Below are 22,351 nucleotides of genomic sequence, written 5' to 3' on the forward strand. Positions count from 1 at the left end.
ACAAAAACGTAATTTGCGCTAGAAGAGAGAACAGTGTGAAGCTAAAAATGGGGAAATGGCAGCTGCAAACTCCCCTGCAAATATGTTTCAGTTCAGTTCCCTTGTAGCTCAGAAGGCTGTAAATTACACTGGCAGTGTAATGTTTCTTAGTGGTGCTCCAGAGGTATATAAAAGAGCCCAGAAATTATGTGAGGCCAGTTAAGGGATAAAAGACTCCTTGTAAAGATTCATGAAATCCTGTCCTGCTCCATAGCACCTCCCCCCCACCCTGGGCACTCCCCACCCAAATAAAACAAAACTGGGCTTTTTCAGTTTGTCACTTTCTGTGCAGGTAGTATCTCTCACTACCATCCAGACAAATTAGGGAACAAAAACTTCATTCCTAGAAACGGACCCCAAAAAACATTAAATGGACCAAGAACAGGGGAAATAGTTCAGTCCCCTCTCCCTAAAACCTGCATATCCACATATGTTAAGTTTGGATAACTTACAATGCATGTCCACTCAGAAGCAAGGCCCACTGAATTCAACTGGGCTTACTCTCAGATTTGGGAAGTATGTACAGGACTGCTGCCTACAATGCAAATTTGTACTATGTGATGAAACTTAGCAGGAACACAGTGGCGTAGCGTGGGGGGTGCAGGGGGGGCCGGCCGCACCGGGCGCAACATCTGGGGGTTAGGGTTAGGGCGCGCAAATCCACGGGTTAGGGGGCGCAAATTACTTGCCTTGCCCCCGGTGCTGACAACCCACGCTACGCCACTGCAGGAACAAACAGGTGACCTCACCAATCCCAACTATCCAAAAAGGCTATGCCGTTTAAATAGAATCCAGAAGAAAGCATTTCGAACCAGCAGCAGCGGATAACAGCAGTAGATGGAGGCAACCACTGGAATCCAGAGATCTGTTCACATATATCAGGATTAATGTGAGCCTTTTTGTTGCATTGTAAATTTAAGTAATAAAATTTAACCACCTCCCTTTAGACTAAGATAGGTTTTAAGCAGTAACTGAGTGTCTACCCAGATATATGGCCGTGCAGTGTGCTGTCTGTGTACTGTGCTAGTTTTAAAGAAACGCAAATGAAAAACCATACAGGAAAGGGCTTAAAGCTGGGGTACATAGAAATTCCACCATTTCCAGTAAGACGTCTTTCCTGCATAACTTGTTCCTTCAAAAACTCACACTGTATCCAAATACCAGTTTCCCTAATCAAATTAGAATGCAACCCTGTATTTATTTATTTTCCTAAAACATTTTCGACTTAGCTCTTCGGTCCAAATAAAAAGACATTCAGAACATCAGACATGATTGAAAATAATAAAATTTGCCTATGCCATAAAGGCACAGGCATAGCAAGAGAAGATCAGAAAATATTTCTCTATGCCACAAGAGCGGCAAGGATCCCAATTGCTAAAAACTGGAAAAAAGAAACTGTGCCAACAAAAAAGGAATAGCAACACAAACTGTTAGAGTATATTAAACTGGCTAGATTAACAGAGGCAATTAGAGATCACACTTGACAAGAGTATCAAAAAGCACGGGGGAAATGCAGAGAATACTTCACAAAACAGTGCCCTAAAATTCATACCTGGACTTGTTTCGATTAATGTCTGCAGGAGACTTTGTGGATATTTAAGTTATAATTAGAAAAATCTTAATAATTATTCATAAAGGACTCAGTTTATAAGAGGGAGGCCAGATACAGGATAAAGGTTGTTTGTATTTGGTTGTTTGTATTGTTGTATGTTATGTTCACAGTATGTTATGTTCACATTTAATGTGTATTGGAGGTGGGGGGGTTGTGTTATGTTGTAAATAAAACTCCAATAAAAAAATTAAAAACAGAAAAAAAGAAAATAATAAAATTTAAGTTATTAAAAGAGCGGCAGAACAGCATCAGTCTTACAAAAACTGTGGGAAAGACCCACCCTAGAAAAGGCAGAAAGATCAAAAAGATCAGTACAAATAATAATTTTAAAAAATAGTACTTTTGCCTTCTTGGGGAGAATGTGACATAAGCAGAGTGTTACCAATAGAAAAGGTCCAATCCCGAGTCACTATTGACTTAACTTCTGTGATTTGGAGGACTTGGAGAAGAGACTATTTTTCTTAATGAGAGAAGATTATCTTAATAGGGAGGGTGGTTTTAACACAGGTACCGGTAGTTCCAGGGCTTTTTTCAGCCGGAACTCACCGGAACTCAGTTCCAGCACCTCTCAGTTGGGCGCCATTGTCATTATAAGAGAATAATGAGGGGCATTCATGGTGAGTTCCAGTACCTCTTTTTCTACAAAAATAGCACTGGATAGCTCTGTTATGATTATGGATCATTATTTAGATATCTTACCCACCCTTACCTACCCTTCACTAGAAGGCCCCAGGGTAGGTTACAGCAATAGAAAAATACCATTTAAAATCAGTTAAAACAGTTTACAATCCAAAGACTAGAATGCATCCTAAAAACAGCCATTGCTGCTGAGGGATAAGGAGTGATTGCTATTTACATACTGTAATTAATTCAAATATATGTAGATTGCACAGAGCCATTTAAAATAATAATAAATAATAATAATAATAATATCATAGCAGCTTGGATAGGGGGAAAGCAACCTGATCATGCATGTATTTCAAAATGGGCAGGTGATCACTTCAAATTCCTACCTTCTTACCTACCATAGTTTTGATCTTTATATTTTGCCCTTTACAAGCCTACAAGGTAATCTCTACTAACCAATCACCCATATGTTTACTTTTTTCTTAGGCTCCCTCCCATTTTTAAAAAATAAAAAGGAATTGGATTTCCAAGCTTTTCTTTCACTTTTCACCCTTTCCCCGAGTCTTTGATGTTAATTGTCTGCCATGCCGGAGCACTCCTTAGCTGATTAAGTCCAAGCTTCTTCCCTGGTTTTGTTGACCCATGAATGGGGGCCTCTCCAATGCTCACTGGAGTGCACTATCATTACCCTCCTTTACCCCCCCCCCATTTGACTTGATGGATTAATCCCACTGTATAAAGAAAAGTGGTATGGGAGGGGAAACTGAAGCAGAATGAATTGAAGGGGGGCAGAGGAAGGAGGATATCCAGCAAATGCTCGACTGCTCCTGCTTAAAATAACACCATTTATTTAGACAGGTCAAGACATGAAAAAGGCATATGAGAGGCTACTACTGAAGATCAATATTGATATGACATTTGTAAGAGGCTAGAATGGATTTTTACTAAACTCAGAAAAGTTCAACCCCACCTCCCATCCCATAAAACTTAGAGATCTGGTACCTATGCTTTCTGTTTCCTCTTCCTCCTTTCCTCACTTCTTTCTACCAAACCATACTAAAATTTGTACACATAAAAGTTTTGATCTGGCTATTCTGGTCTTTGTCCAGGCTTTTTAGAGTATAGTGTGGACTATATACTAGTGGCTACAAAAGAATGGACATTCCTTCTGGTTTATATAAGGTGAGGTGACCAGATCTGTACAGGCAGCAACTGATTCAGGCATGTCCAATTGACACTTGACTGTGCATGCACACCTTGCAGTAACCTGGAAGTGGCCGAAAAAAGGGGTGGAATGGAAGCGGAGGCATAATGGGGTGTAGTGCGCACTCCACCATCGCAAGTGATAATCCAGAACACAACTCCAGTGAAAATTGTGTGTTGCCTGTACACAGTTTTCTAAGAGTGGTTGCACCATAGACTTGTGCAATGGCGTTCTGATATTGTCAGTTTCATTTTCAATCTGTTTCCTAATGATTCCCAGTGTGGTATTTGTTTTCCACGTTTGGACAAGACTTCAGTTTGCACAGGACAGTTTCTCACCTTTAATAGCATCTTTAACTCTGCTTCTTAACCATGCAGGGTTCCTCTTGGCCCTGGTGGTACCTTTCTTCATCCATGGTATACCTTCAAGCTGAGCTTCTAATATTGTGGTTGCAAACAGCTCCCAATGATACCCTTCATGGCTAGTATCCACTGATGGCATTACCCTCAAGGAATTTGTCTAATCCTCTTTTAAAGGCATCCAAGTTGGTGACCCATCAATTTCAGGTGAAAGCTTCAAATGGACCATCTTCCTATAGCTTTCACTGAATCTACTGGGGAGTTAAACCTCAGAGTGTCCTTTCAAAATCCACCACTAAATAATATGGGCAAAGGGACTGAAGAGAAACCAAAGCTCAGGAAGACTTCAACCAGATTCCAAGTCCTGAAAATGTATTTTCATTTTACAGAGTTGGCTTTATTTCTTACACAGTTCCCAGTGTGGTTCAAATCAAAGCTACTGCTCCACCCAGCATACTACTGTCTTCCCTTCTGCACCACCACATAAAGGTAATACCACAACAATATTAGATGGTCGCCAGTGCCCCATCTCCTTCAGCCTTTTTACACAATTCCATTGGAATCCCCACTCCAGTACCATTCCCAACTACAAATGACTACATTCCTGACCCAGAACCAAACTCAAGAGTCCCAGGGAACTTCCAGACTGTCTCTATTTTCAGGCAGGATTCAATCACATACCAGCAAATTCAGGTTGCACAATTTCAAGCTGATTTGGAACTCTTGGGTAGGGTTGGGGAAGAGATTTGACTCAGATCACATTTAACGGTGAGCCTACCTAATTCATAGTTGCTAAAACAATATGCAATCTGTAGCACAGTTATCCGTTGAAAGCTGCACGTCTCTGAATTCTGCAGTGCAGTTCTCCAACCAAGTAATGTGTATAAAAATGCATATGCTAGGTAAAATGTGCATTAAAATTTATCATACAAAACACATCAGAGAAAATTGCTTGCAAAAATATATGTATTGGGAGAGATTTCCATCAAATGCTGATGTATTTTCATGTGGAGTCAGAAAAAGTCACAAAACGATGTGGAAATGTGGAGAGCTGAATTTAAGAGAAATTGAAATTGACGGATTCACCCATCTCTGCTCTTGAGCAACAAACCTGGACTTTTAGCCATAAGGAAAGTGATGGAAATGCACTGGAAAGTGTGAAATAACACTGGCTTTATGTGATGCCATATAACTTCATCACAATAAATAGCTGGCATCATCTAACCTTCCTGCAAACTTGTGGAAAGAAAGTGGGATGAATTATCAATAAATAGGTTGCCTGGAAGTGCTCCCAGTGATCAGCAGATGTGCTGCTGCTAATCAGATAGAGACGCTTTGCATTTGACCACCCTCAATTTTTAATTTCAAGAGGTGGTGCTTTTCTCATCCCTGCATGACAAGCTGCACTTGTCAAAATTCTCCCTACCACACAACCATTAATGGTTTAAGGGGCCCCATCCTCTCTGGCATTCGGTTACCCTGCTACCAACCACATCATACAAGCATGGCAAATATGAGTGTGGGTGGTTTTGTAGTTCTGACAGTTGCTCCATTAATACTTTCACTTATGTTGCTAAGACTGTGGTCATCAAACTACTTAACTCCAGTGACCTCTTTGGGACTATTTAAACTAAAGCGGTTTGAAGATTGCAGCTTAAATCACTTTTCCTACAGATCAGTGGTCAAACTAGTTTTCCACATTTAATTAGGTGTTTAACCTTTTCACGTATTTAGCTGCAAGCTCAAAAGAAAGAAAGAAAAAGGGATTTGGACATGCACTTCACTTGCATGGCCTACAGTACAGTAAATTACATTTTATTTTCTAAGTAAGCCTTCAGAACAACAACATCTGTGCCTGGTAAAGGTCTCACATCCACATCAAGTGGTTTGTAAGAACCCTGTATGCATTTTCTGTTTTGTACTTGTGACTCAAAATCAGCAGAGAGAAATGAGCAGTTTCTCTGAGGAGACTTCTCTCTCTTTTCTTCCCCACATTCAATGACATTCGCTCTCTTTCTGGCCCCAGGGCATTCTGTTGCTGTTGGCACTGTGTGGCCTTCTTCTCGGTCCAATTATTCAGTCAAATCTGCCAGATGTTCCAGGGCCAACTGGCTCTCTGAAGCAGAGAGAGAGAGAGAGAGAGACTCCTTCAGAGTAAGTTGGCAGACGTTATTGTGTTTCCAAACACCGGGAGAGAAAATTCTGGCTTTGCAAACTAACTTTAGCTGCCACTATAATGGATACTTTGCCAAGCAAACATAAAAATAACATTTTTTGTCCTTTCACAGATATGGTACACAGAATGGGCAAGGTGCGGGAAACAAAGCACAAGTGATTTGGGTTTCTTTTCAAACTGCTGCCATGTTCTCAGCGGACTCTGCTTTGAGCCATATTGCAAATTTTCCCTTGGCACTATGCTTATTTTCATTAACCAGTTCCAACCAGTACATTTGGAAACCGGCATAAATTGCTTTTCTCTCAATAGAAGATTACATTCCAGACTACCTGTTTCTGCTTGTCTGTCTTCTCTGACATTGTGCTTATGTGTGTGTGGCTTGTCTGTCTCCTCTGACATTGTGCTTATGTGTGTGTGGCTCAGTGCAAGCTCCCCAAGCTGAAGGAAGTCCAGGACCACTTTGCAGGGTCAACTTATTTGTGGATGGGTGAACACTGGAGAATTGTAGTGTCTTTTGTAGTATAGATTGGGCAGGCAGCAAACAAGCAAGCGCAAATGGGCAGTGCTTTCCCCAAAGCTGCATCAGTTCTGAACCAACGCAAGAATCTCGGAGAGCTTGCTCCTCCCTCTCCAATCAGCCCCCACAAACTGAATCCCCGCCAGACTGATTTTAACTCCACTCTAAAAAGTTTTTACAGACAGAGTTTCTGATTACTTTGAAAGAAGGGAGCTGGAAAGAAGGGAACTTTGACGGCTGTGAGGATCTGTGGACTTTCAGTCTTGGTGACTGGTCCATGAGGCAACACCTCCCAGGGATGAGTTACTGTGCTCATTAGACCTGACACTCCAAGTCTGTGCAGATCATGTTCTTGCTAATAGTTAACACCAACTTACACCATGTGATTTACTGCCAGCATTCCTAACAATAACAAAAACCTTGGGAGCTGCCCTTGCGGCTAGCAGGTGAAAGGGAGTAGGAGAGAACCCCTTGTACTTCCAGAACCAGTGTGTGCCCTCAGTAAGCAAGGCGGAGAGCTTAAAAGCTTTTTCATTCAGACAACCCAAGCAGACCTGGTGCAAAAAGAGTTTTAAAGCTCTCTGCCTTGCTTGCTGGGTAAGGCCTGCTCAGCACAAGCTCTGGGAGGCTAAGGATGCTCATGCAAGATCTCGTGGGAACTTGGATGGCCCCATTAGATCTCATACAAGCACCCCAGAACTGACATATGGAGTAGGCCGTTCCCTCCAAGCAAGTCAGAGAGCTTTAAAGCTCTTTATGCGCCGGGTCGACCTGGTGCAAAAAAGAGTTTTTAAGCTCTCTACATTGCTTGGATTTAACTTGTACAATTTCAACCAGCCACGAATGGTTGAAATCATGCAATCCTACTATAATGGCTGATCATTATAAGTAAAAGAAACCTGTGGAAACCTTACAGCCATGTCTGTCTTCCTTGGAATAAAATGAAGAATATACTCTGCAACAGCTTCCCCTACACTACCTAAGTGCTGTAGAGAGTTTGGGCCACATAAAAGGAGATAATGATAGGATCTAGGTATAGTGTTTTCCACAGATACAGAACAGTAATAATCAAGGTTCATTACAAGCACTGATGGGGAAATAAATACTGTAGTCTGCTAAAGCAAGATGAGAGCCCTCAAGCAAGTAGGTCAGGCATAGGCAAACTCGGCCCACCAGATGTTTTGGGACTACAGCTCCCATCATCCCTGACCACTGGTCCTGTTAGCTAGGGATGATGAGAGTTGTAGTCCCAAAACATCTGGAGGGCCGAGTTTGCCTATGCCTGAAGTAGGTCATGCTGCAATACAAAGTAAAAGGCACAAACCATTCTGAGCTGGAGGATAATCACTTCCTAATGCCCACAGCCCCTTCATGGTTCACTGCCTTGCCATGGCAAAGGTGCTTGAATAACTCGGAGAAGCTATGAGCTATGCCGTGCAGGGCCACCCAAGATGGACAGGTCATAGTGGAGAGTTTTGACCAAACGTGATCCACCTGGAGCAGGAACCGGCAAGCCACTCCAGTATCCCTGCCAAGAAAACTCCATGGACAAAGACAAAGGGCATATAAAAGTTATGACACTGGAAGATGAGCCCCTCAGGTCAGAAGGCATCCAACATGCTACTGAGGAAGAGCAGAGGACAAGTACAAGTAGATTCAGAGCTGATGAAGCGGCTGGGCCAAAGCCGAAAGGACGCTCAGTTGCGGATATGCCTGGACGTGAAAGGAAAGTCCAATGCTGTAAAGAAAAATGTTGCATAGGAACCTGGAATGTAAGAACCATGAACCTTGGTAAGTTGGATGTGGTCAAAAATGAGATGGCAAGAATAAATATTGACATCCTGGGCATCAGTGAACTAAAATGGACGGGAATGGGCGAATTCAGTTCGGATGACCATCATATCTACTACTGTGGGCAAGAATCCCGTAAGAAATGGAGTGGCCCTCATTGTCAACAAAAGAGTGGCAAAAGCTGTATTGGGATGCAATCTCAAAAATGATAGAATGATCTCGATACGAATCCAAGGCAGACCTTTTAACATCACAGTAATCCAAGTTTATGCACCAACCACTGGTGCCAAAGAAACTGAAATTGACCAATTCTATGAAGACTTACAACACCTTATAGAACTGACACCAAAGAAGGATGTTCTTCCCATTATAGGGGATTGGAATGCTAAAGTAGGGAGTCAAGAGATAAAAGGAACAACTGGCAAGTTTGGCCTTGGAGTTCAAAACGAAGCAGGGCAAAAGCTAATAGAGTTCTGCCAAGAGAACAAGCTGGTCATCAGAAACACTCTTTTCCAACAACACAAGAGACGACTCTAGATATGGACATCACCAGATGGGCAGCATCAAAATCAGATTGATCATATATTCTCTGCAGCCAAAGATGGAGAAGCTCTATACTGTCAGCAAAAACAAGACCTGGAGCGGACTGTGGCTCAGATCATCAGCTTCTTATAACAAAATTCAAGCTTAAACTGAAGAAAGTAGGAAAAACCACTGGGCCGGTAAGATACAATCTAAGTCAAATCCCTTATGAATACACAGTGGAAGTGAGGAACAGGTTTAAGGATTTAGATTTGGTGGACAGAGTGTCTGAAGAACTATGGATGGAGGCTTGCAACATTATACAGGAAGCAGCAACGAAAAATATCCCAATGAAAAGGAAATGCAAGAAAGCAAAGTGGCTGTCCAACGAGGCCTTACAAATAGCGGAGGAGAGAAGGCAAGCAAAATGCGAGGGAGATAGTGAAAGATACAGGAAACTGAATGCAGATTTCCAAAAAATAGCAAGGAGAGACAAGAAGGCCTTCTTAAACGAGCAATGCAAAGATATAGAGGAAAACAACAGAATGGGAAGAACCAGAGATCTGTTCAAGAAAATTGGAGATATGAAAGGGACATTTCGTACAAAGATTACCATAATAAAGGACAAAAGTGCTAAGGACCTAACAGAAGCAGAAGGCATCAAGAAGAGGTGGCAAGAATACACAGAGAAATTATACCAGAAAGATATGGGTGGCTTGTACACCCCAGGGTAGTGTGGTTGCTGACCTTGAGCTAGACATCCTGGAGAGTGAAGTCAAATGGGCCTTAGAAAGCACTGCAAATAACAAGCCCAGTGGAAGTGATGGTATTCCAGCTGAACTACTTAAAATTTTAAAAGATGATGCTGTTAAGGTGCTACACTGAATATGCCAACAAGTTTGGAAAACTCAGCAGTGGCCAGAGGATTGGAGAAGATCAGTCTACATCCCAATCCCAAAGAAGGGCAGTGCCAAAGAATGCTCCAACTACCACACAATTGCACTCATTTCACACGCTAGCAAAGTTATGCTTAAAATTCTACAAGGAAGGCTCAAGCAGTATATGGACCGAGAACTCCCAGAAGTGCAAGCTGGATTTAGAAGAGGCAGAGGAACCAGAGACCATGCGCTGGATTATGGAGAAAGCTAGAGAGTTCCAGAAAGACATCTACTTTTGCTTCATTGACTATGCAAAAGCCTTTGACTGTGTCAACCACAGCAAACTATGGCAAGTTCTTAAAGAAATGGGAGTGCCTGATCACCTCATCTGTCTCCTGAGAAATCTCTATGTGGGACAAGAAGCTATAGTTAGAACTGGATATGGAACAACTGATTGGTTCAAAATTGGGAAAGGAGTACGGCAAGGCTGTATATTGTCTCCCTGCTTATTTAACTTATATGCGGAATTCATCATGTGAAAGGCTGGGCTGGATGAATCCCAAGCCGGAATTAAGATTGCCGGAAGAAATATCAACAACCTCAGATATGCAGATGACACAACCTTGATGGCAGAAAGTGAGGAGGAATTAAAGAACCTTTTAATGAAGGTGAAAGAGGAGAGCGCAAAATATGGTCTGAAGCTCAACATCCAAAAAACGAAGATCATGGCCACTGGGCCCATCACCTCCTGGCAAATAGAAGGGGAAGAAATGGAGGCAGTGAGGGATTTTACTTTCTTGGGCTCCATGATCACTGCAGATGGTAACAGCAGTCACGAAATTAAAAGACGCCTGCTCCTTGGGAGAAAGGCGATGGGAAATCTAGACAGCATCTTAAAAAGCAGAGACATCACCTTGCCAACAAAGGTCCCTATAGTTAAAGCCATGGTTTTCCCAGTAGTGATGTATGGAAATGAGAGCTGGACCATAAAGAAGGCTGATCGCCGAAGAATTGATGCTTTTGAATTATGGTGCTGGAGGAGACTCTTGAGAGTCCCATGGACTGCAAGAAGATCAAACACATCCATTCTGAAGGAAATTAGCCCTGAGTGCTCACTGGAAGGACAGATCGTGAAGCTGAGGCTCCAATACTTTGGCCACCTCATGAGAAGAGAAGACTCCCTGGAAAAGACCCTGATGTTGGGAAAGATTGAGGGCACAAGGAGAAGGGGACAACAGAGGACAAGATGGTTGGATAGTGTTCTCGAAGCTACAAACATGAGTCTGACCAAACTGCGGGAGACAGTGGAAGACAGGAGTGCCTGGCGTGCTCTGGTCTATGGGGTCATGAAGAGTCGGACATGACTAAACAACACAATGCCCACAGGCCACATTACTACATCAAATATGATTATCCAGTTTTTAGCCATTAAAACAGTGATAGGTCATTCAAACAACAGTGGACTACAACTCCCAGTTGGGGGTGATAACATATTGACTTAGTAGGACTGCAGTTTCTAACCACGCTGCTTTCATCACAATAGGACTTGGACAGAAAGTGTGCTATTAGACATGTGCAGAGTACCATTGACACCTCACAAAAAAACCCCAATTATTTTCTTCACATCGATGGACAGTGGAAGAGCTTCTGTGTAAGAGGGCCCAAGTATAATTCTTAGACAAGATTGACTCCATACCTCTTATTTAGAAATGAAGCCATTCCACATGACATAAGCTTTTGAATTCATGTATTGTTTACACATCTGTTGCAAAAAATCTAAATAAACATACAAAAACTTTTGAAATGTGAGGAAACTTGCTTCTAGTTGCAGACAGTTTTCCTCCAACCAAAACTCAATTTAACGTTTCATTATCCAAAACACTTCTCTCCCTCTCTCCCTCAAGGTCACACAAAAACCACTAAACTAAACAGAAAAAGCTCTTCGAAGTAGGAAACCTGTGAAAAAAGCTGGCCTTTAGGGAAATAGCTCTGGGCATGTTCACAACCAATGTATGATTCTGATATACTCCAAGGCTATCATATGAGGTTATTCTTGAAGCGGTCCTGACTCCTTTCATATCTGCTGTACTGGCTGTGCTGGATAGCCCTCACAACAACAGCTGGAGTGGGAGCCCTCTTTGTAGGGCTGAAATTCAGGCAGTCCAATCAGTCACATGGTTTTTTTCAGTTTAAGAGACACAGGGGAGGGACCTCTTTGCCATTTTGGATTAGGATTGGCTGAATGGTGCAGAAATCTCACTAGCCAGAGCATAGGAGATTGACAGAAATGCCTCTGTAAATTTAAGGAAGTATAAAATGGGGGGGGGGGGAGGGAAGAGTGTGGTTTTGAGATCTGAAGGAGGAAGATTTTTTAAACTGCTTGGCATTTTCAGCAGGAGAGCAGAGCCCCAGTAGCCCCACCTCCACTGACAACTCCTATTATCTCTGACCATGCTGGTCACGGCTGATGGAAGAGTCTGATAGCATGTGGAGAGCCACAGGTTACCCATCTCAGTATCAAAATAAGATCATCCACATATTCTGGTGTAGATAAAGTGCCAGTTGGTGATGTCCAACTAGCGCTAAGAGTTTTAACTGTACAATGGAACTTCCCTTCTCCCTATGCATCATCTAGCACCCCCTAAATTGTTCCAGATTTCCCTGCAACCCTTCAGAGCAGATTTATGGGGAGCGCACCAGGTGCATTGAGAGAGGAGAGACTGAGGAAGTTCTTTTGCACAGCTAAAACTCCTTGTGCTATTGGAACTCTTTGGCTGGATACCACCCTGGGTTTCCATGTCTCATGCTCAGGTACCACTGAGTCTGTGGAAACAAAACCCTTTGCTTCCACTGGTACAAGGTAGTGGTTAGCACCTAGTGGCCGTTTAGACTATCCTATCCAGCACATAGTCATTTCCAGTGGACAGGACCAGAGACTGGAAGTGCAATCCTATACATATCTACTCAAAGGCTGGACCCCTTAAGTTCATTATGACTTACTGCCAGGTAAATGTGTAGGATTGTGGCTTGAGCCTACTGCTTAATCCAGCAATGTCAAAGAGACCATTCTGTCCCTGAGAATCAGCTAAGCTCCCTTCTCATTTTATGCAGCATTCGGCCAGAATAAATGTACTGTGCTGATTTTGGAAGTGAAAAATCTGCATTCAAAACTCTTGCCTACGAAGCTCACAGGGTGGTTTTGGGCAAAGCACAGTAAAAACATACTGTGGCCCAGGCCTAATTTCAGGCGGGAGGGCAAGAGAACAGGGAGAGAACAGGCAGTGCTTCCTCCACGTTAAAAAACAAAACAGCACAAACCTCATTACAAATGGAGAGCTAACACATCAGGGAGAGTGGTTCTAGTGTAGAATATTACATGTTGTGCTAGCTTTCTGACTGCATGGAGATTTTAATTCACAAGTGCATTAAAAAATTGACCCTCACACTGCTATCAGAAAGGGTACAGTCCATTTATCTCCCCCGCACGCTTACTACCTCATCCCACTGCATGTGTAGACAAGGCAGACTAGAGGCAAAACCACGCCCAATGGAAAGGGAGCTGCAAATGTACTGCAGTGCGCACAATAGTTGCCCTGTGTCATATTTTAGAGTTGATTTGCAGCACACTTGCCAAAAGAGGCTGGGCACCACCAATTTATTATGGCGTGCATGTTTAGACTGTGCTGTTCTTGCAAACTACAGTAGCTAGCTGGGGGCAAGATTCCACACAGGCATATATGATATGATAAGCTTTTCCTAGCATCTTTCAGCTTCTTTCCCCTTCTTCAAAGTGTCTGTCAGTTTGCCCCTTTCTACCTCTTTAAAAGTAACAGCAAATGGAATTATTCCCCTCCCCCAAGCACAAACTTGCAATGCCAAAAATTTCCTCACCATCAACAACTAGATGCTTTTTGTTTCTGTTTGCTTTACTTCCCGGTATTATTTAAAATCGTCTTGCTTTGGTTTAATCAAATTAAACTTGGAACACCTTCCTACAAGACAACGCACAGCCTGTTTAACAATCTGGTTAAAGGGGCCTTCTTGCCAACAGAATATTTCTTCAAGAGCAGGTGGTGTAAATGACAAAATGGCATAACATAACGCGATCTGTTAACAACCATTGCTTTTCCTTTTTGCGAGGGAGAACAACATGAGCTTTGCAAGATCCATGTTTGGTGCTGAAAGCTTCTGCTCTTAATTTATTTAAAAGAAACGAAGCCTTTGAAAATCTCAGAGAAAACCATTTCACTGTCCTTTCATCAGTACTGTGTGTGTGTGTGTGTGTGTGTGTGTGTGTTGAGGCTGAGGGGTGGGGTGGGGAGTGGGGGGTGTAAGAGAAACTTTGGAAAGGGCCAAATTAAAAAGGAAAGTGTTCTCTCCGTCCCATTTTCTCCAGGTTTCTTATCATTTGCTTCCTTCCGGGAAGCACACCACAAAGCTGTCCCCGCTCCAGGGTTGTAAAATAACAGGTTTTCTGTTATTGCCAAACTGCCGTGGTCTGGAGTCCTGTGAAGCGCACAGGGCAGCCTAATTAGGCCCATCCTTAATGAGCAGTCCCGAGTCCAGTAGACTTTTTAAAAAGAAAGTGTGGGTGGGGGAGAAAACCTGGCTCAGTGTGTGTAAAACAGATATTGGAACACACGTCCCTCTCAACCCTTTTCCATCCTACTCATAAACCTACCACAGCTTTGGAGCCATGTCAGGAGGGCTGCCAGAGCAACGTTTCAAAACAAAAGACCATTGAAGAACTGCAGAGTTTATTTTACGGAGCTGTTGTGTAGCGCTGAAATGAAGGTCTTTTATGGAATATCTGGTCACCCCTAGAGCCAAGCACTTCTTTTTATTTCATTGTTCTTGTTTGCTGCTGCTGCTGCTGCTATTTAATATTTGAATTTGCACTATGGGAAAGTGCACGTTGGGGTTTCCGTTGATGTTATTGTGCGAGAATGTGTATTTGCATGTGTTTGTGATGAACTTGCCTCCCTATAATTGCTCTTTTAGCACTTGTGCGCGCCTGCGTAAGCATGTGTTTTTGTCTTTGACAAGAAATTCTGCCAAAACTTCACGTCAATGAACGTGCAGGCAGCGCTGGAAAAGTGACCAGATCAAAACCAGCCTACTCTTGTGCCTTTACTAGCAGGCTGGTCTCCAGAAGTCAGCATGTAAAGCTTTTCACAGCATGGCAATAAACATCACCTCCTGCTAATGTCTGGAGAGCAATCTGTTGTTGAAGACACAGCTTTGGAAAGTCACGCAGTGCAATATACCAAGGGGCTCTCAAAGTCTTATTAGCCTTGCTCCTATGAGGCTTACTGGCTCCATGAGAAGATATGGAGGCACTCCCTTACTCATCAGTTCATCTCCATGCTGGGGAAATGGCAGAGGTGGAACTTAAAGGGACATGCCTTCCTACTAATCTAGACTGGCATTTGCCCTACTGCAAAACAACAATACTAAATGGTTCCTGTAAGTCAGTACCTCTGTTAATGTATCCAGGTGGGGCAAGCCAAACCCTTGCTGGACAGCAGTGTAACATGGTGGAGCAGTGGAGCAGACCCATCTCTCATGCCTGAGTGGAAAGTGGGGGGTAAATCTCTATGCCAGTGTTTAGGCCCAGGTCAGGATTGTTGCCATCCATTCATGGCAGTGGGAATGGCTTGGGATCCATAAGATCCCCGGCTAGATAATCTCCTCCCCATTTTGGAACTTTCTGTGGGCTACTGTCAGTGGAAACCCCACCAGCAGTACCTCTGCCTGCTGGCACATTTAACAAATGGTATGGGAAATTCTGTGGAGGCCTGCAGAAGCCAGTAGGGCTAAATGGATGCTAGGGAGGAAGAAATTCTATTCAGTTTGTAGTTACAACCTAATTTGAATTTTCTGAAATGATACACTGGCTCCTCAGTGAGCCAGGAAGCAAAGTGGGGAGGTAAAGAAACTTGATTAACTTGGGCCTAGATACACCAGATTATGGAGGTAGCTATGACCGTATCTTGGGACGCGGGTGGCGCTGTGGGTTAAACCACGGAGCCTATGACTGAGACATCACCTTACCAACAAAGGTCCGTATAGTTTAAGCCATGGTTTTCCCAGTAGTGATGTATGGAAGTGAGAGCTGGACCATAAAGAAGGCTGATCGCCGAAGAATTGATGCTTTTGAATTATGGTGCTGGAGGAGACTCTTGAGAGTCCCATGGACTGCAAGAAGATCAAACCTATCCATTCTTAAGGAAATCAGCCCTGAGTGCTCACTGGAAGGACAGATCGTGAAGCTGAGGCTCCAATACTTTGGCCACCTCATGAGAAGAGAAGACTCCCTGGAAAAGACCCTGATGTTGGGAAAGATTGAGGAAACAAGGAGAAGGAGACGACAGAGGACAAGATGGTTGGATAGTGTTCTCGAAGCTACAAACATGAGTCTGACCAAACTGTGGGAGGCAGTGGAAGACAGGAGTGCCTGGCGTGCTCTGGTTCATGGGGTCACAAAGAGTCGGACACGACTAAACGACTAAACAACATGACCATATCTGTCTTGTGAGAGCGAAGGCACCTCTTGTTTCAGATTTAATCCAAATAATGTTGTTCCTTGTTACCCTAATCTCAAGGCTAGACTTCTGTATTGCATCCTTCTGATTTCTGTGAAGAAGTAGACCATGGCCAAGGTTCTGTGGTGAATCTGGTGTTGTTATTGCCACGGCCTTTGTTGGGGCCTACAGTACACTGACTTCTTGCTCACTCTCAGACCCAGCACAGGCTCTCTTTACCAACTTCCAGTACTGCCATTATTCGAATTTTGCACTTCACCCAAATATGCAGTGCAGTTCTCCAGCCAAACAATATGCATTAAAAATGCATATATTGGGGGAAAGTGTGCACAAAAATGGATAATTATTAGAAATAGCATACAATATGCAAAATAACATAGAAAATGGGAACTCGCTTTGCAAAAATGTATATATGATGGGAAATTCACACTAAAATGCTGGTGTGAATTCCACTGATGTGGAAATGTGATGAATGGAAGAATGAGAAACTGAGAAATTGGAGATATCCCTTCTCTGCCCAGTCTAGTCCAGTCCAATTCACTCTTCCCCTGGTGCCCTCCTGATATTTGGATGACAACAACTACTATCATCTCCAGCCAGTGTGTGGTGATGCATATACAAGCAGTGGCCATTTTGGGTGGGTCCAATTGATGCGTTATCACCGATGTGCACATCCTTTTAGACCCAGAAGATGGCGGAATGGGGCACACTCTCTGCTGATGTGCGCAGTGGCCAAGAACATGCCTGTGTGAAATGGTCTCCGCCTGTACATACACCAAGAACACATGGCAGGATCCTGGCCATACATCATGGCAGCAGGCCCTGCTCCCAACTTGCACATGTCCATTAGGGGAATAGAAGAGCTCTCTCCCCCCCACTCTCTCATATGAAATTGGGAAGCGGGGGATGCAAACAAGTGCAGTGCAGAGGTTGGTCCAACAACATCTGGAAGGTTACCAATTCCACACACCTGCCTTAACGTCAGAATTCCAAATAATAGCCCTCAATGGCAGTGAACTTTAAACAGCAGGACTGGGGAATCTTTGGTCCTTCATATGTTTTGTTGGACTTCAGTTCCCATCAGCCCCAGCCAGCACAGGTTATGGTTAGGAATTATGGGAGTTGTAGTCCAGTAACAACTGGTGAGCCAAAGCTTCCCCTGCCCTGCTCTACAGGGAATTAAATTTTGTGAGCAGAAATAAGGTCAATGTAATGATGCATATTGAGTACCAAAGAGAATAGCATATGAAAAAAAATCATTTCCATCCTTAAGTGGTGGTGGCCTAAATATTTTGATACTAATACACAGTCAGAAGCCCTTATTGAGCTAAGTTGGCCTCAACTTGGCTTGGAAAATAATGAAGTAAATATTAAGTAAATATAATTAATTAATAAAATAAACTCCAGGCTGGTCAACAAAATATCAATACAAACTAATTCACACAGAACATATAAATATGACCAATAAATAATGTTTTTTCTACCCCTTTCTTCTTTTGCCTAGAGTGAATACTCCCTCTTTTTCTGATTAGTGTTAACCATGGTTTAGAATTAGACATGCAGTGACACCATGTTTAATGCCTAGCGGTCTCATAACTATGGTTTGAAAACCTCTTTTTTGCATAAATCCTTCAAAACTTTCTATGGTAAAAGTACTTATGAAACTACCCTGAGGCCTCCCTGTTCATAGATCTAAGGAGTAGATAGAGTTTTTTTTTAAAAAAATATTGTATCTTTCTGGTATCTATTAAGATGGGTTTCTGTCCACTTCTCTCTTTTTTGAATCATGCATCCATACTAACGCTAGATGTCAATGACTTATGGCTGCTGCTGACCTTGGCTTGACTTTGAAACAGTAACGCAGATGTGAAAGTGCCAAATGAAAGTGGCTCTTTAATGACATGAGACTAGCTCAAACTCTGAACACTGGGTCTCGGCATTTCTATTTGTTTTCTTACTTGAGAAGCTCAAGGCTTTAAAGCTAACCCTTGAAAGCAATGCATTTCTAATCACATAAAAGTGTCTATGAGCTGAAGAGGCAATAGGCACTTTAATCTTTGCATATCCCTTTCTTTCTTCAAGTATCTCTCCCCGCACCCCACTCACACACACAACTAACTTACCTCCCTCCACCTTCTATACTATAGTATAATACAAGAGAGTGCGTGGGGGGGGGGAGAGACAAGGAGGACTGCCTACCCGCCCCCATGCTGAGCCCAAGGAGACTTTGTGAGAAAGCTCCTCTCCATCTGCAGTCCAGCCCGGTGGGAGTCAATTAATTCTGAATAACCTAAACCGACAGAGGTATTTGCATTCACAACCTGACTGATGACCGTATAAAATTGATTTATGAATTGAAGTGCTTCCCCACCCCTTATCCTCGATTCAGGCCATAATTGATTATATGTGCTGCAACGAAATTAAAGAAAAGGGGGGAAAATTAAATGAAAAGAAAAAAGGGAGGCCCCACAGGCACTGCTCTATATTCTCAAGGTTTCCCGGGATTAGCTGTTCCCATTCATCACTTATCATTTTTTATTTTAAAACTTGCTTCCCATCCCCAGCTCTGCAGGCCATCCTTTGCTTTGGCAGTTGTTCTTCCCACTTTAAGGTACTGCTTGGTGCAAAACAGAAAGAAGAACTGAAGGGCAGGTATAATAGAACTATCATGAGGTGTGGAATTTGGCTGGCTCATAGAATAGGAAGAGTACTAAATATTACATGCTTAGAATGCGTCATGTGTGTGAATTTAGCAGGAAATATCCTCTATTCCTTTTACAAAAAGTCCTACAGATCCAGCATTTAATGTTTATTGTGCCTAGGGGCTGTGGGGATATGACATAGACCTAGCTCAGAGGACTACTTTTTAAATTGCTGCCAAGTTAGAGAAGCAGATGCTGTATTTACATAGTAGTTGGATACTTCGTGTCAAGAAATTGTCTTTACTGGTATGGCTTCTTTGTCGCAACTTATTCTGCATGTATGTCACTCTTGTTGTTGTTTAGGAGAAGCTATCATTATCTGTACTGCAAAAGAATTGTACTTTATTGCCACACTGAAGCAGCAAATTGCAGTAACTCATGCTGTCTATCTGCAGGCATGCATAGGAGCCAACTCCTAGGGGTTGAGGTCCCTCTGCCCCCCCCAATAAAATATTTAAGAGAGCTCCTCCCCCCCCCAGTTAATAGGCATTGCCATTGAAATGGGGTGTGTGTTCTGCATCTTGTGATCGATTAGGCAGCCCCCCCATATTTTAATTAAGTTGGAACCCCTGCAGGCATGCAAAGTTTGGTCACCACATACACACCAGCAAACCAAAATAAAAATAGTATGCAATCACCTTTTATTCCAGAATGGAAGGTGTAATGACAGCACAGGTCTGGTGAAGCAGGCTGCCATGAGGGAACACAAATTTTACCAGCATATAGTGATCATGATGGTCAAGCTGGGGGTTAACTTAATATATCTGTTACCACACTTTCATAGAAAAATTCCAAAAGAGTGCACCTTGAATGACACACATGCACACACAGTAGCCTAGCTCAGCTATTCCTGACATGGAATGCCTTACCAGTCATCATATTGCAAGGTGAAGATGATATAGTCCTTCAATTATATATATTTATGTGCAGCTGAAAATAATAATATGCAGCTGTGTAAATAAAGCAGTGTTCCATATGTCATTGGACTCCAACTCCCAGCATCCTTCACTATTTCCCATGCTGGCCAGGGCTGCTGGGAGTTGGAGTCCAGCAACATCAGAAGGCCCACCAGTGAAATAAAGTATGCAGTTTGCTGTTCATCTATTCCTACATCCTGTGGATACATACTAAAGTAGAATGGAAATATATGGAGTTTGCCAATTACTTATTATTTTGCAACAATAGAAATGCCAGTTTTCGTACTCCCCTTTCCCAGGTGACTGGAAGAAGAACTAGGAAATTATATGGCACCCGCAAACTGGATATGGTACAATAAACAGGAGTGAGACAGAGTAGATTATAGCAAAAGTAGAAATACAATTATATGATGGGAAGGCTATGGAATTAAGAAGCACTGGAAACAAATTATATTATTACAGAGATAACAGGTTGTAATCTTCAAACAGACCCAATTGCAATGCTTTTAGGACATATGAAACATCAGATTAAGAGAGAGGGGATTGTTTTAGTATTACTCATAGCTGCCTGTATTATGTTTGCAAATATTTGGAAAAGTACTGTATTTCTCCGTAAATAAGACAATTTTTTAATGATAAAATGTTAAAAATTGGGGGTCATCTTATACACGGATAGTGCAGAGGGGGGACGGGCGATTGGTGGCAGCCGCAAGCAGGAGATTGTCAGCGGCGATTGGGCAGGTGATCGGTGGCTGCGGCAAGGACTGCTGGCGATTGGCAGCAGCGGCGGCAATTGGGCGGGTGATTGGCGGCTGCTGGTGGCCAGCGGGCAGACGATTGGTGGCAATCTCCCCCCTTTTCCTTAATTTGGGGTCCCAAAAAATAGGGGTCATCTTACACATGGGGGCGTGTTATATAGGGAAATATATGGTACTACCTACGTCTTTGAGAATTGACCAATAGCTGAAAAAACTTGGGACATTTTGATATTGAATAAACAATCAAGGGAAGGAAGAACTCAGACAATGGAGAGCTTCCAGAAGAACTGGGCTATTCTGTGTAGATTTAGCATTTGCAAGATTACCCTTATAGTTCAGGTGAACTATCTGCCCCTCATTCAGGTACTATTCAAACACTGTTTAAAGAGGAGCTCACTGACAGATAAAAAATAATAACACTAAGGAATTATCTGTATATGTGAATTGTATGGTAGCCATTTTTATATTTTTAACAGCAGCAGTACAGTGGGTTGCGGATGGGATCTGTTATGGAGGTCCGGTCGGATCACAAGGTTTCCGCAACCTGAGGACTGCTTCTGCGCATGTGCGCACAACAAAACCTGGTAAAATACATCCGGGTTTGCCACACGCACATCCCGAAGTTACGTAACCAAATGGAGGTTCAACTGTATTTTGTAAAACAACATTTCTCAGCTACCCATTTCAAAATTACATTCATAGTTTGAAGAATCTTCAGAACATGCTAACTGGGAATAAAATGGCCAAAAATTAAAACAAAATAAATATTTGCAGTGCTGGAACAATCCACTGACATAAGAGCATGGGAAACCTGCCAGCAACCTCTGTCATCCTTCACTACCCCACCTCCCACCAGCCCAAATCTGAGTGGTGTTTTTTTTAATGTTTGAAGAAAAAGGCATTCACCTGCAGGGGATTTTCAACCAGTGAGGTCTGTCAGAAAAAGAGACTCAACAGGAGTCAGCAGAATCTCCCGCATTATAGACTGTTCTTAACAGGAGGGGGGTGAGTAAAGAATATGAGTTTGAGATGCTTTCTTCAGATTTCACTAACTTTAAATGGAAATCCCATCTGCTTCTTCATTAGGGTGCCAGGATCCCACACTGAGATACTGCAGCTGACAGACAAGAAGTGTGCATCATGCATTGTTTCGTAATTTTAGAGAAATAACATTTGCCTCTTAGTCGTCTCACCCCCTATCTCTGTAACAAAACTTGGGGATTGGGGGGGGGGGAGAGAGTTTAAAAGACATTCTTTATTTCTCCCACAGCTGCCCTCTGAGCCTCCCTCCCTCCTCTTTGCTCCAATGCATGCTGGGTAATGCCATGTATTCTTAGACTCCCAATGGCCCCCATTACTGTCAATTAGTTACGGAATGCTACTGGGATTCATGCCTGACAGCTCCGGCAAAGCAGGAGAAATGGTCTCAGTAGGGAGCAAGGGGCCTGCCTTTTTTCTTCCACAAGAAATACCTTTCTCAGCAAGGCTTTTTAACGGCTGCCCCTGCCCCCCATCTACACACGTCCATACACATGTGTGTGTGTGCGCGCGCACGCATATTGTGCTCAATTGTGAGAACTCTTGGTACAGGAGCCTCCAAGAAAGCCGACACTGCTGAAATAAAAGTACTTTAAAGCCTCGTATTTTCCTTCACCGTGGCTAACCTAGTAAAGAGCTCTTGTCACAAACCCCTCACCCTGACCC

General features: G+C 42.9%; 1 long non-coding RNA gene across 1 annotated transcript in view; it reads right to left on the bottom strand.

Annotated features, from left to right (window-relative positions):
- Positions 1-4,562: 4,562 nt before the first annotated feature.
- Positions 4,563-22,351, bottom strand: part of LOC309340789 — a 39,339-nt gene continuing 21,550 nt past the window's right edge. The window contains exon 3 of the long non-coding RNA XR_014156084.1: positions 4,563-5,957. This is a non-coding gene — a long non-coding RNA (uncharacterized lncRNA). The remainder of the gene's footprint in view (positions 5,958-22,351) is intronic.

This window comes from Podarcis erhardii (assembly GCF_964252035.2).
Source record: "Podarcis erhardii genome assembly, chromosome: 4".
Classification (NCBI taxonomy): domain Eukaryota; kingdom Metazoa; phylum Chordata; class Lepidosauria; order Squamata; family Lacertidae; genus Podarcis; species Podarcis erhardii.